Consider the following 13,256-nt stretch of genomic DNA (forward strand, 5'->3'; position numbering starts at 1 on the left):
CAAAATCAATAGTTCATTTAAAGTACAATAGAGATTCTTTTGTATCTTGGATCGTTTTAAAACCCATACAACTGCCTTTCACACTTTTTTCTGCGTGTAGCAAACTATGCATATGTCAAATAGGAGACATATGGAAGAAATACAAAACAGTTGTCTAGCAGAGTTTAAACAGTTCATTTTGAAATAATGCAGCTTTTAAAAACACTATAAATTGAAAAATAACTAATATAGCAGGCCAATAAGAGTTCTTCTGTTTCCTATTGGTGCAATGGATTTCAAATTTCTTTTATACATCATTTTTTTTAGTTGAAATATAGTTGATATACTATATTATACTGGTTACAGGTGTACAACATAGCGACTTGATGATTTTATACATTATTAAATGCTCATCATAGTAAGTGTAATTACCATCTGTCAACATACAAAGATATTATAAAATTATTAGATACATTCCCTATGCTGTTACTAATTCATCCCCATGACTAATTTGTTTTATAATTTGAAGTTTTTACCTCTTTATCCCCTTTACCTATTTCATTCATCCCCTGCCTCCTCCACTATGGCAACCACAAATCAGTGTTTATGACTATTTCTGCTTTGTCTGTTTGTTCATTAGTTTTGTTTTTTAGACTCCACATGTAAATAAAATCACATGGCAGTTGTCTTTCTCTGTTTGATTCACTTCATTTAGCATAAAACACACTAGGTCTACCCATGTTTTTGCAAATTGCAAGATTTCATTCCTTTTCATGGCTGAGTAATATTCCTGTGTGTGTGTGTGTGTGTGTGTGTGTGTGTGTGTGTGTGTGTGTGTGTGTGTGAGACATCTTCTTGTCTTCTTCATACATTCATCTATTGATGGAAAATTAGGTTGTTTCTATAAGTTGGCCACTATAAATAATGCTACAATGAACATGGGGGTGCATATATTTTTCAAATCTGTTTTCATTTTATTTGGAACACAGTCATGCCATCAGTTTACATAATATCTAGAGCAGATGTCTCAAGACACTGGCAAAGTTGAGTTTTAAGAGACTTTATGGCCCAGGAAGCATAAGATACTGAGTGGCCCTTTACAGAAAGGTATTGCTGATCTCTGTTTGAAATCATTTCAATGATTTTAATTCTTAATACATATCACAAAGGAAATGAAGTTATATACCCAGCAAAGTTGCTTTGTTAGTTCTCACAATAGGCATTTCTTTCCATACATCTCCATCACTTCCATTCTCAGGTATCCAGGAATCAATAGTTAGACAAAATAGTTCACAGGTCCCTATATTTTCAAGTCTAATTTCTTCCAGATACCATCTGGGATTTTTTCCACTGTTGTCATGTCCAATACATATTTTATAGATTTCACCAATGTCTTTAAGATTAATCTGTAACACAAAGGGAGAAGAGAAATAAAATTCCCTACATCTCTGATTTGATTTCCTAAATTGAAAATTCATGCTCAATTTTGAGCTCAATATCTACATTTTCCCCCAACATACTCCTCACTAGTTCCCCTTATTATAAGTAACTCATAATACCATGAAATGTTGTTACATATAAGAAGCATGGATCTAGTGTCCTTGAACAAACCCATAGATTAAATCCAGTTTACCTTGCAAAATAAATGTTTTATTGTAATTATTGATATACACCATTTATTTAGTGGCCAGACCTGAAGAAGATAATCTAATTCTCTGGTGTCTATATAGACTGGATTTTCCCATTAAAGTGGGATCCTGAGAAAAAACCATATAGGCTTCTTGATTTAAACTAGGGCTAACCAAGTATCCCTGAAAGGGACTGACTTTGTATTGGAAAGACTGATTTTTCAATAGTATTGGTTGTTCATGTAATTAACAATTAACAAATAACTCTGCCTTATACCCCTTTGTACCTTATCAAACACCTAATTACCTGGCATGATAAATATTCTCAAGTATCACTCACTGTTCAGAATAAGCAATATTTTTCTTTTGAAAAATTCCTACAGGGGTCATATGAGAAAAAATGACTATCTATTATATTCATTTTCTATTGCTGCCATAATAAATTATCACAGACTTCACAACTCAAAGCAAAACCCATTTATTGGCTTCCAGTTCTGTGGGCCAGAAATCCAGGCACTGTATGACTCAATTGAATTCTCTGTTCAGGGCTTCAGAAGATGAATCAAGGGCTGGGCTGGGCTCTTTTCTGGAGGCTCTAAGGAGAATTCTGCTTTCAGCCTCATTCAGATTATTGGCAGATTCCAGTTCCTTGTGGCTAGAGAACTGAGGTCCCTCTTCCTTGACATGTGGCCCCTTCATTTCCAAGCCAACAACTGCACATAGAAGCTTTCTCATGTTTGAGACCTCTGGCTTTCTGCTGCCATCAGAAGAAAGGTGTTCACTTTTAGAGGCTCATGTGATTTAGATTTGGCCCATTTAAATAAATCAGGCTAATCTCCCTATTTTAAAGTGCTTAAATTACATACTATGTGATATTATGATTCGAAATAATTTTATCTGCCTTCCTCCACACAACTTCTTTACTCCCCTTTGATTTTACCATAAACATTCACATCATCACAGGAAGTAATTTCCTTAGAGTATATGGAGACCGGTCATTTTCTTCTACTAAATATTTGTATTTTAATTTTGTTACTAAAATTTTCTACTATAATTCAAATTTTTTAATTTGGATTGCTGTATTGGTAATAATTTTCTGAATAAATTCTCTCCTCTAGCCAAAATGCCCCTTGGTCAAGATGTAGAGACAGAATTCAAGCTAAACAGTTGGGCCCCTCCTATTATTTCTGGAGCAAAGTAGTCATAAAAATACTATCATAGAGAAATTTTACTAGTGGTGCTTAGTACAGGTAAGAAACCTACAATCTTCCCTGGAGTTGTAGACAGTGGGACATGTGACAGAAAACAGTGGCCATGTCCTGACATGTACCCTAAGGCAAAATTGTGTAGTGGCTAAAACCCAGTGATTGAAATCAGATCTTGATTTGGAAGTTCCTCTGCCCTTGCTGGTTGTGCAAACTGCAGCAAATTTCTCCACTAAGCCTCAGTGTTTCCATCTGAACACTAAAATGGTACCAATCTTATAAAGCACTATAGTACTCAGTAAGTATTAGCAGCTACTGTTCTGTCAATCAGAATTGTGCACTATTTAGAAAATGTGCACATCTAAAAGACAGGGTCCAGCATTCACAGAAGGACATTTAAAGTAGTAATTGGCCATGATAAATGAAATTGCTAAACCCTTTATTTGACCCTGATGGTAAAAACAGATATTTGTGAACAATAGCTAAATGGTGTCATATGGGACAGATACTAAGTCATTACTCATGCACAGTGCATACATGGGCTAGCCAGTTAAAGTCAGAACCAGAATGACTTACCATAGTCTGGGTAGTGCTAAAGAAGGCTCCCAAATTACTTCTAACGTGTTAGCCAAACTGATTTGGGACTGTTTGTTCTGGTTTAATATAGTCAATCTGGGTCACCTTAGCTTCAATCAATGAAAATATAATATGCAAGAAATTATTGTTTCACATAACTGTTTTTAGTTTTCTGCATTAACTTCTACATTGAAAGTATAAAAACCAGTAATTCCAGGAGATTCTAGGAAGATGGTGGAGAGACCCTGAATCCACTTTCTGTCACTTACACACTGAATCTACTACACCTACACATAGAGCATTCATCCTAAAGAGAACGGAGTCCAAAGTGAACACCTTCTATACAACAAGAGGCTTAAAGTTCACTAAAAGTTACCCCCAAACACCAGGAGAGACAGAGACATGGTAACCATGAGAATCACGGGCACAACGCTCCCAGCACAGTGACCAGCAAAGGGGAAAGGGAGGTATATTGCTGTGAGAGTCAGGCGTGGACTCGCTGGTCTGAGACACAGGAAAAAAGCCTTACGGTTTAAAGTGTACCTAGCCCATAGTGAATGAAAGCAGAGTTATAGAACTAAATATCCACTACTTGGCAAGGAAACTGTTGGGAGTCAACCCAGGATCTGAAGAACTAACCAGCAACATGCAAGTCAACTCCCCAGAGCACTCTGGGGAAACATGCGTGAGGGACTGAACGCTGGTCACCTGTGGGACCCAGTGGGTGGGAATTCTCCGGAGCAGCCCAGAACACACAGGGACCACGGGGGAATATGCATGCCCATTTCAGAACCCAACCCCCAGCAGAACCAATAGGCACTGACCTGGTAATTTCCCAGAGCAGCCCAGAGCACACAGGGCCTGATGGGGAATGTGCATATGCGAGGTGTCTGATTATGGCCACTGGCAGAATTCATGGGTAGCAACTTAGGAATTCTCCACAGCAGCCCAGAGTACACAGGGGCCAAGGGGGAACATGCCCAGAGCCTGACTCCATGCCACCTGCAGGAGCCAGTGGGCACCCAATGCAGGAATTCTCTGGAGCCGTCCTGAGCAGCCCAGAACAAGCATCAGCATGTGGGTAAGGAGGCACATGTGAATCACCTGGCACCAATCTAGGAGTTACCTGCAGTGTACACCCTGGCCAGCTACTGGCTCACCACCCTCTCCCTGCCAGTGCAGAGCCCACAGGTGTCCACCCAGGATCCCCTCCAGTGAGCCCCCAAGGCCACACCCACAGGACCATGCCCTGGGAGTTCCAGCACCAGGAAAAGCATGTCTCACACTTAATCAGCCTTCAGCTTGCTGAAACCATGAAGCACACACAGTCTGCACAGGGGGACCCTCCTACAAAAGGCCAATCCTTCAAGACTGGAAGAGTGAGCATTTTCAACTAACTCATAGGACCTGACACACAAAGTCCTACAAAGTGAGGAGACAGAGGAATACGCTCCAAAATGACAAAACAAGAGAAAAAAAAAAACAGAAAAAACCTAAATGAAACAGAATTAACCAATCTACCTGATAAAGAATTTAAAACAATGGTTACAAAGATACTCACTGGGCTTGAGAAAACAATAGCAGAACTCAAAGTGAACCTCAGCAAAGAGATAGAAAGCCTAAAAAAGAACCAATCAGAGATGAAGAATTCAACAGATGAAATAAAAATCCACTGGAGGAAATGAACAGTAGACTAGAGGATGAAGAGAATGGATTAGTGACTTGGAAGATACAGTAATGGGAAGCACTAAAGCTAAAGAGCAGAAGAAAGAGAGAGTTAAAAGAAGTGGGACAATATCAAATGCCCTAAAATCTGCATTATAGGAATCCCTGAAGGAGAAGAGATTTAGGAAGGAGTGGAAAATTTATTTGACGAGATAACTAGCTGACAACTTCCCTAACCTGGGGAAAGAAACAGCCTGCCAGGTCCAGGAAGCACAAAGAGCCCCAAACAAGATGAACTCAAGGAAGTCCACATCAGGACACATCATAACTAAAATGTCAAAGATCAAGGACATAGAGAATCTTAAAAGCAGCTAGAGAAGAGCAACAAATTACGTATAAGGGAAACCACATAGTGAAAAGACGATTTTTCTCCAGAAATTCTACAGACAAGAAGGGAGTGGTATGATATATTCAAATGCTAAATGGAAAAAACCTCCAAATAAGAACACTCTTTTTATTTATCATTTAGAGTTGAAAGAGAGATAAATACCTTCAGATAAACACAAGATAAAGAGTTCACTACTAAACCAGCCTCAGAAGAAATGTTAAAGGGGGCTTTTTTAAGAGGAAAAGACCCTAAATAGAAGCAAATCTAATAAAGGGAAAAATTTTCACTAGTAAAGCAAACATTAGAGGTAGTAAATGAATTACTTAAAAGCTAGTATGAAGGTCAAAAAGAAAAAAGTAGCAAAAGGACTACATCTAAAAATTAGTTAAGGGAATCACTTAATAAAAAGGTGTAAAAGAAGATATTATATACATAAAACATGGAGGAGGGGGAGAAAGAAATGTATTGCGGTTGGAATGTGTGTGAACTTGAGCAGCCATCAGCATATTATAAATTGTTATATTAATAAGGTATCACTTAGGAACCCCATGGTAACCACAAACCAAAAACTTATAATAGATATACAAAAAAGAAAGAAGGGAGCCTAACCATAACATTAAATAAAGTCATAAAATACAAGAAAAGAGAGGAAAAAAATAACAAAACAGCAAAAACGAACCAGAAAACATTTAACAAAATGGCAATAAGTACATACATTTTGATAATTACTTTAAATGTAAATAACCTAAATGCCCCAAACAAAAAACATGGGATGACTGAATGGATAAAAAAACTAGACCCATCTATATGCTGCCTATAAGAGATTCACTTCAAATTTAAGGACACTCACAGACCGAAACTGAAGGGATGGAAAAAGATGTATCATGCAAATAGGGATGAGAAAAAGCTGGTGTTGTAATATTTAGACAAAATAGACTTCAAAACAAAGAAAGTAACTAGAGACAATGGAGGACATTACATAATGATAAAATGATCAGTCCAACAAGAGAATATAACAATTGCATGGAATAGATTTCCATTTGTATCTTCTTTAATCTCTTTCATCAGTGTCTAACAGTTTTCAGAGTACAGGTCTTTCACCTCCTTGGTTAGGTTTATTTCTAGGTATTTTATTATTTTTGATGCAATTGTAAATGGAATTGTTTTCTTGATTTCTTTCTGATAGTTTGTTGTTAGTATGTAGGAATGCAACAGATTTCTTTATACTGATTTTGTATCCTGCAGCTTTGCTGAATCTAGTTACTAGTTCTTACTGTGGTGGAGTCTTTAGAGTTTTCTATATACATATATTATCAAGTCATCTATAAATGGTTAGTTTTACTTCTTCCTTATGAATTTAGATGCCTTTTTTCTCCTTTTCTTGTTTGATTTCCATGGTTAGGACCTCCAGTACAACGTTGAATAGAAGTGGTGATAGTGTGCATCTTTGTCTTGCTGCTGATCTTAGAGGAAAAGCTTTCAGCTTTTTGTCATTGAGTATGATGTTAGCTGTGGGTTTGTCATATATAGGCTTTATTATGTTAAGGTATGTTCCCTCTATACCCATCTTATTTAGAGTTTTTATTCTGAAGGGATGTTGAATATTGTCACATTCTTTTTCAGCCTCTATTGAGATGATCATATGGTTTTTATCCTTCCTTTTTTAAATGTGGTGTATCACATTGATTGATTTATGAATATTGTACCATCCTTGCATCTGTTCAGCAAACCCCACCTGGTCATGATGGATGAACCTTTTGATGTATTTTTGAATTTGGTTTGCTAATATTTTGTTGAGGATTTTTGCATCTGTGTTCATCAGGGACATTGGTCTGTAATTTTCTTTTTTTGTAGTGTCTTTGTTTGGTTTTGGTATTAAAGTAATACTGGTCTCATAGAATGGGTTTTGAAGTATTCCCTCCTCTTCTATTTCTTGGAATACTTTAAGAAGGATGGGTATTAGCTTGTCTTTGAATGCTTGGTAGAGTTCAGCTATGAAGTCATCTGGACCTGTACTTTTGTTTTTGGGAGTTTTTTATTATCAGTTCGATTTTGTTACTAATAATTGGTCTGTTCAGATTTTCTGTTTCTACCTGGGTCAGCCTTGTCACATTGTATGTTTTTAGGAATTTATCTGTTTCCTCTTGATTGACCAATTTATTGGTATGTAATTTTTCATAGAATTTGCACAATTTTTTGGATTTCTGTGGTGTCGGTTATAACTTCACCTTTTCATTTCTGATCTTATTTATTTGCATCCTCTTTTTTTCTTGCTAAGTCTGGCTAAGGGTTTGTCTATTTTGCTGCTTGAAGAATAAGCTATTGATTTTGTTGATTTTTTTCTATTTTCTTATTTTCTGTTTTATTTATTTCCTCTCTGATCTTTATTATGTCCCTACTAAATCTGGGCTTTTTTCATTTTTCTTTTGCTAGTTCCTTTGGTTGTTGGGTTTACTTGTTTATTTGAGATTGTTCTTGTTTCTTGAGGTAGGCCTGTATTGCTATGTATTTCCCTCTTTGAATTGCTTTTGTTGCATCCCACATATTTTGAACAACATGTTGTGTTTCTGTTTTCATTTGTGTCAGTGTATTGTTTGATTTCCTCTTTGATCTGTTCCTCCATGTGTTTGCTTTTTCCAGTTTTCTTAATGTAATTGATTTCTGGTTTCATACCATTGTGATCTAAGAATCTAAATGCTTGATACAATTTTGGTCTTCTTAAATTTGTTGAGACTTGTTTTGTGTCCTAATATGTGATCTATTTTGGAAAATGCTCTGTGTGCACTTGAGAAAAATGTGTATTCTGTTGCTTTTGGATAGAATGATTAGTATATACCTCTTAAGTCCATCTGGCCTAATGTGTCATTCAGTGCCTCTATTTCCTTTTTTATTTTTTGTCTGGATGATCTATCCCTTGATGTAAGCAAGGTATTAAAATCTCCTACTATTATTTTATTGCTGCCAATTTCTCCTTTTAGTTCTATTAGCATTTATTTTACATATTTAGATGCTCCTGTGTTGGGTGCATGGATAGGAAGAATTAATATTGTCAAACTGACCATCCTGCCCAAAGCAGTTTAGAGATTCAGTGTAATCACTATCAAAATATGAATGTCATTTTTCAATGAACTAAAGCAAGCAATCCTAAAATTCATTTGGAAACACAAAGGACCCTGAATAGCCAAAGCAATCTTGAGAAAGATGAACAAAGCTGAGGGTATCACTCTTCCTGCCTTCAGGCTATATACTACAAAGCTACACTAATCAAAACAGTACAATACTGGCACAAGAACACACCCATACGTAAATGGAACAGAATAGAGAGCCAGGAAATAAACCCACACATATATGGTCACTTAATATATGATAAAGGAGCCATGAATATTCAATGCAGAAAAGACAGTCTCTTCAATAACTGGTGTTGGGAAAACTGGACAGCTAAATGTAAGAGAATGAAACTAGATTACTATCTAACTCCATACACAAAAGTAAACTCTAAATGAATTAAATACTTGAATGTGAGACATGAAACCTTAAAATTCTTAGAAGAAAACATAGGCAAGAATCTCATGATCATCAACATGAGAAATTTTTTTATGGATATATCTTCATGGGCAAGGGAAACAAAAGCAAAAATAAACAAATGGGACTACATCAAACTAAAAAGCTTGTACAGCAAAGGATACCGTCAATAAAACTAAAAGACAACCAAATGGGAGAATATATTTGCAAATGATATATCTGATAAGAGACTAATATCCAAAGTATATAAAAACTCATACAACTGAACACATAAAAACACAAATAATCCAATTAAAAAATAGGCAGACCATAATAGACGTGTTTCCAAAGAAGACACACAGATGGTCAACAGGCACATGAAAAAGCTCAATATCACTAATCACCAGGGAAATGCAAATCAAAACCACAATGAGAGATCACCTCACAACACTCAGAATGGTCACCATCCAAAAGACAAGAAATAACGAGTGTTGGTGAAGATTTGGAGAAAAGGGAACCCTCCTACACTGTTGGTGGGTATGTAATTTGGTACAGCCATTGTGGAAAACAATAGGGAGGGTCCTCAAAAAACTAAAAATAGAAATACCATGCAACCCAGCAGTTCCACTTCTGGGAATTTACCAGAGAAAACAAAATCACTAATTCGAAAAGATAATGCACACCTATGTGCATTGTAGCATTATTTACAATAGGAAAGATACGGAAGCAACCCAAATATCCTTTGGCAGATGAATGGATAAATAAGATGTGGAACATATACACAACAGAATATCTATTAGCCATAAAAAAGAAAATCTTGCCATAAGCAACAACATGGACAGGCCTAGAGGGTTATGCTAAGTGAAATAAGCCATGCAGAGAAAGACAAATACTACAAGATTTCACTTATATGTGGAATCTAAAAAATAAGCAAACAAAAGAAATTGACACATAAACATGGACAATAGACTGCCACTTATCTCAGGGTGGGGGGTAAAGGGATTGAAGGGCAGTGGGTAAAATAGATGAAGGGAATAAAGAGGTAGAAACTGCAAATTGTAAAATAAGTTAGTTATAGGAGTGAAAGTACAACATATAGAATATAACCAATAATTCCAATAAAATTGGAATATAACCAATATTAACAATGTAGTATCTTGGTATGGTAATAGGGCAAACTACACTTACCATAGCAAGCATCTAGTAACATGTAATTTTTGAGTCACTATGTTGTGTATCTGAAACCAAGATAATTTTTTGTATCAACTTTATTCCTATACATATAAACAGTGATTCCACAATGCAAGATGGCTTTTCCTCATACAATGAACCACATCATGGCTCAGTTCTTCAGAAAAGGAATTATGTTTAAATACTACATAGCTAGAGATTGAAATAAAATTATTTTCAACCTGAGGACTAAAGGGGCATATGGGTTGAGAGATACAAGGTGAGAAACAACAGCAGAAGGTGGAAATACAGTGCATTCCCATTGCTCTGTCACATATTGCAAATTGTAATAATATCAATAAACTTCCACTACATAACCATGATGAAGATTTTTAAAAATTGCTGCCTGAAGACGTCTGATTTAACATTATATTCCAATGTTACTGGAATTAACAGAAAAGGACTAAGTCTACAGTGAATTTATGGAAGAAAATAAAGCACTTTGTCTATCTGCATTTTTTTATAATTCTGCTCACTATATATAATATTCCAAGAACATTCTAAATGTGTACTAAGTAAATTAAACCATTTAAACAATTAACAAGTTCTTATTACACACAAACACTGCTTGCTCTAAGCAAGCATAAAACATGGGAAAAAAACAGAGCTCACGATTCATGTGAGAGGACAGAGGTGTGAACTACTAATCCAATACATTCAAAGTGAAAAAGAAGCAAAGCAGAGGTATAAGAAAAGTATGATGAGATGATTTAGTGCAAAGTAGGGCAGGTAGCAGGGAACCTGGACTTTGAGGAATAAGCAACATGTACAGGAGGGAGGGGAGAAGACAGGGCATAGCATGGACAAAACCAACAAGAGAGTGTGCTTCTGGAACCTGAGGTCATTCATTGTTCCTGAAAGCTTACACTGCTACGTTGTATTCTGTTTGAGCAGAATGTACTGCTCTTTCAGTTAACAGATGTAGATGCCAAGACATGGGTCTGGAACAACTACTCAGGGCAGAGGGCATCTAGCACAATGCAGAGCAGAGGTTCTGGAATGGAGGGACCCACTGCAAACGAAGTCCCTGAGACCTTCTGGCACTGGGATCTTGAGCAAGGTTATCTTCTCTTGAAACTTCAGTTTTCTCATTTACAAAATGGGGTAATTAAGAATCACTTTCTGGGAGGTTCTGAGGATAAGTAGCATTAATTAGCAAAAATTGGCCAAATAAACACATATTAGGTCCTCAAGAAATAGTGGGGATCTCAGTAATTATTATTATTATTATTATTATTATTACTACTACTATTATTACTAAAGGGAGATGGGAAGGAATTAGGTGAAGGATTCAATAGGGAAAAAGAAACTAAAGACCATTTCTTTTAATCCAACAAGTATTTTTTTTCAATGCCCTTGGCCCTCTAGCACAAGCTGGGCATTCAGACGGGAGGAGATCATCCAAGGGAGGTCAGTCCTCTTTATTCACATGTGCCCCCACCACCCAGCAGTGTCACCAAGGACTCTGAAGAGGAGTGTCTGTCCAGCGTGGGTTTCCTGATAAGGGGGGTCAGCCTAATTGGATTAGAGCCCAGTTCTGGGATGCACAAAAGGACGGAGCAGAAAAGCACAGAGCTTGTCATGAGAAAACCAGGCTGGAGGCTGAGTCCTCTCACATCACTTCATATCCCAGAGTTCCAAGTTCCTGTCTGTAAAAAGAGGGCTTTTGTAAGGACCAAATCAGATAATCTTGTGAAAGCACTTTGTAATTCATAGACTGACAGCCCATCAGTCTCAGAACAGAGAGCAGAGCAGAGAGCTGTGGAGATGCCTCTAAAAAAGAACCAGCAGGACTTGTACTGCATTTTGCTTCAGACCACCATAATCCTTTTCTTGGGGCTCACTTGAACGAAGTAGCTGGAAAAATTAGGTAGTAATTTGAGGGTTATTGAAGAAAGAATTTGAGGATTATCATGAGAAAGAGCATTTTTATTTGCCAATGAAAATGGAAATACTCATGCAAAAAAAAATAGCAGGAAAGACTGAAGGTTAAAAAATGAACTTGAATAAAATACATTCCCTTTTCAAATTTCATAAAACAATGCATACCCTACATTTCCAAAGTTGGAGGCTTTTTTACACTAAAAGTTGCATAGCATATTAGAGAATGTTTAGATACAGAGCTATGATGGAATTGACTATATTTTCAAGGAAAACAACATAACTACTGGATCTGTGAATATTCACAATAAAAGTTTATGGAAAATAATATTCCTTCTTTAGGTATCTACTTTTAAATGTAGCCTTTAATCCAGACATGTTTGCATATGCAATTACTGTCCAGTTGGATTTTTCTAACTTGTAGACATTAAATCTCTTCATGCAAAACCTTAGTATTTTCTCAATAAATGGTAAATAAGTTATTTTTTAAAACTTAAATTCTATTCTAGAAGCAAATTTGATGTTTTGCAAAGTCTGTATTCTGTGTTTAAGAATGCTTTTATAGTTTGGTAAAACACACTGAACACAAATAAGCTTTGTGATCACTGAAATCCCATCTGGGGCATTTAATCTCAACTCAATATCTCAATTCATATAGGATAGCTCATTTTACATATTCATTGCCTTTCAAAAGAATATTATGGCTGAAAAGCTAGGGACAGGAATGTGAAAGTACACATTAGAAACTTGAGTTCTAATATATTAGAAACACTGGAAGTTATTAGGGTCAATTTTTAACAAGAAATAAGTGACCTACAAAAACAAAGACAACTTAAACAGAGTGACAACCATAAGCATAGACAATTTGTTATATCATATAACGTGAAAATGAAAAAAGATGCTTTCTCCTACACACGTCCTGGGTAAAAATTCTTGATGTTCATCAGCTCCAGTGATTAATCAGTTAATCAAAGCCTTTTGAAGAGATAGGAAACCAGGGTACTCACATAATCTTTCAAAGGCTACCCCTGGTGAGTAATTTTCCAGGACCCTGCCCACTGGCTTTTTCTACATACCAACAATGTCATTTATCTTGAAAGAGCTGGAAAAGAAATTTTTCCTGGCTTAATTAGTAAATCATACTTAGATTTCTTTTTTAAGGGGGAACTTTGTCGTAGAATGTTCAGTCTTCCTTCTGAAATT

The 13,256-nt window shown here is 36.3% G+C and overlaps 1 protein-coding gene across 1 annotated transcript in view; it reads right to left on the minus strand.

Annotated features, from left to right (window-relative positions):
• Positions 1 to 947: 947 nt before the first annotated feature.
• The window catches only part of RP1 (RP1 axonemal microtubule associated), a 370,859-nt gene continuing 358,550 nt past the window's right edge, over positions 948 to 13,256 (minus strand). Inside the window, exon 26 of the mRNA XM_036999525.2 lies at positions 948 to 1,385. The gene's annotated coding sequence lies outside the window, so the exon portion shown is untranslated. The remainder of the gene's footprint in view (positions 1,386 to 13,256) is intronic.

The sequence above is a fragment of the Manis javanica genome, chromosome 2 (genome assembly GCF_040802235.1).
Source record: "Manis javanica isolate MJ-LG chromosome 2, MJ_LKY, whole genome shotgun sequence".
NCBI classification, from domain to species: domain Eukaryota; kingdom Metazoa; phylum Chordata; class Mammalia; order Pholidota; family Manidae; genus Manis; species Manis javanica.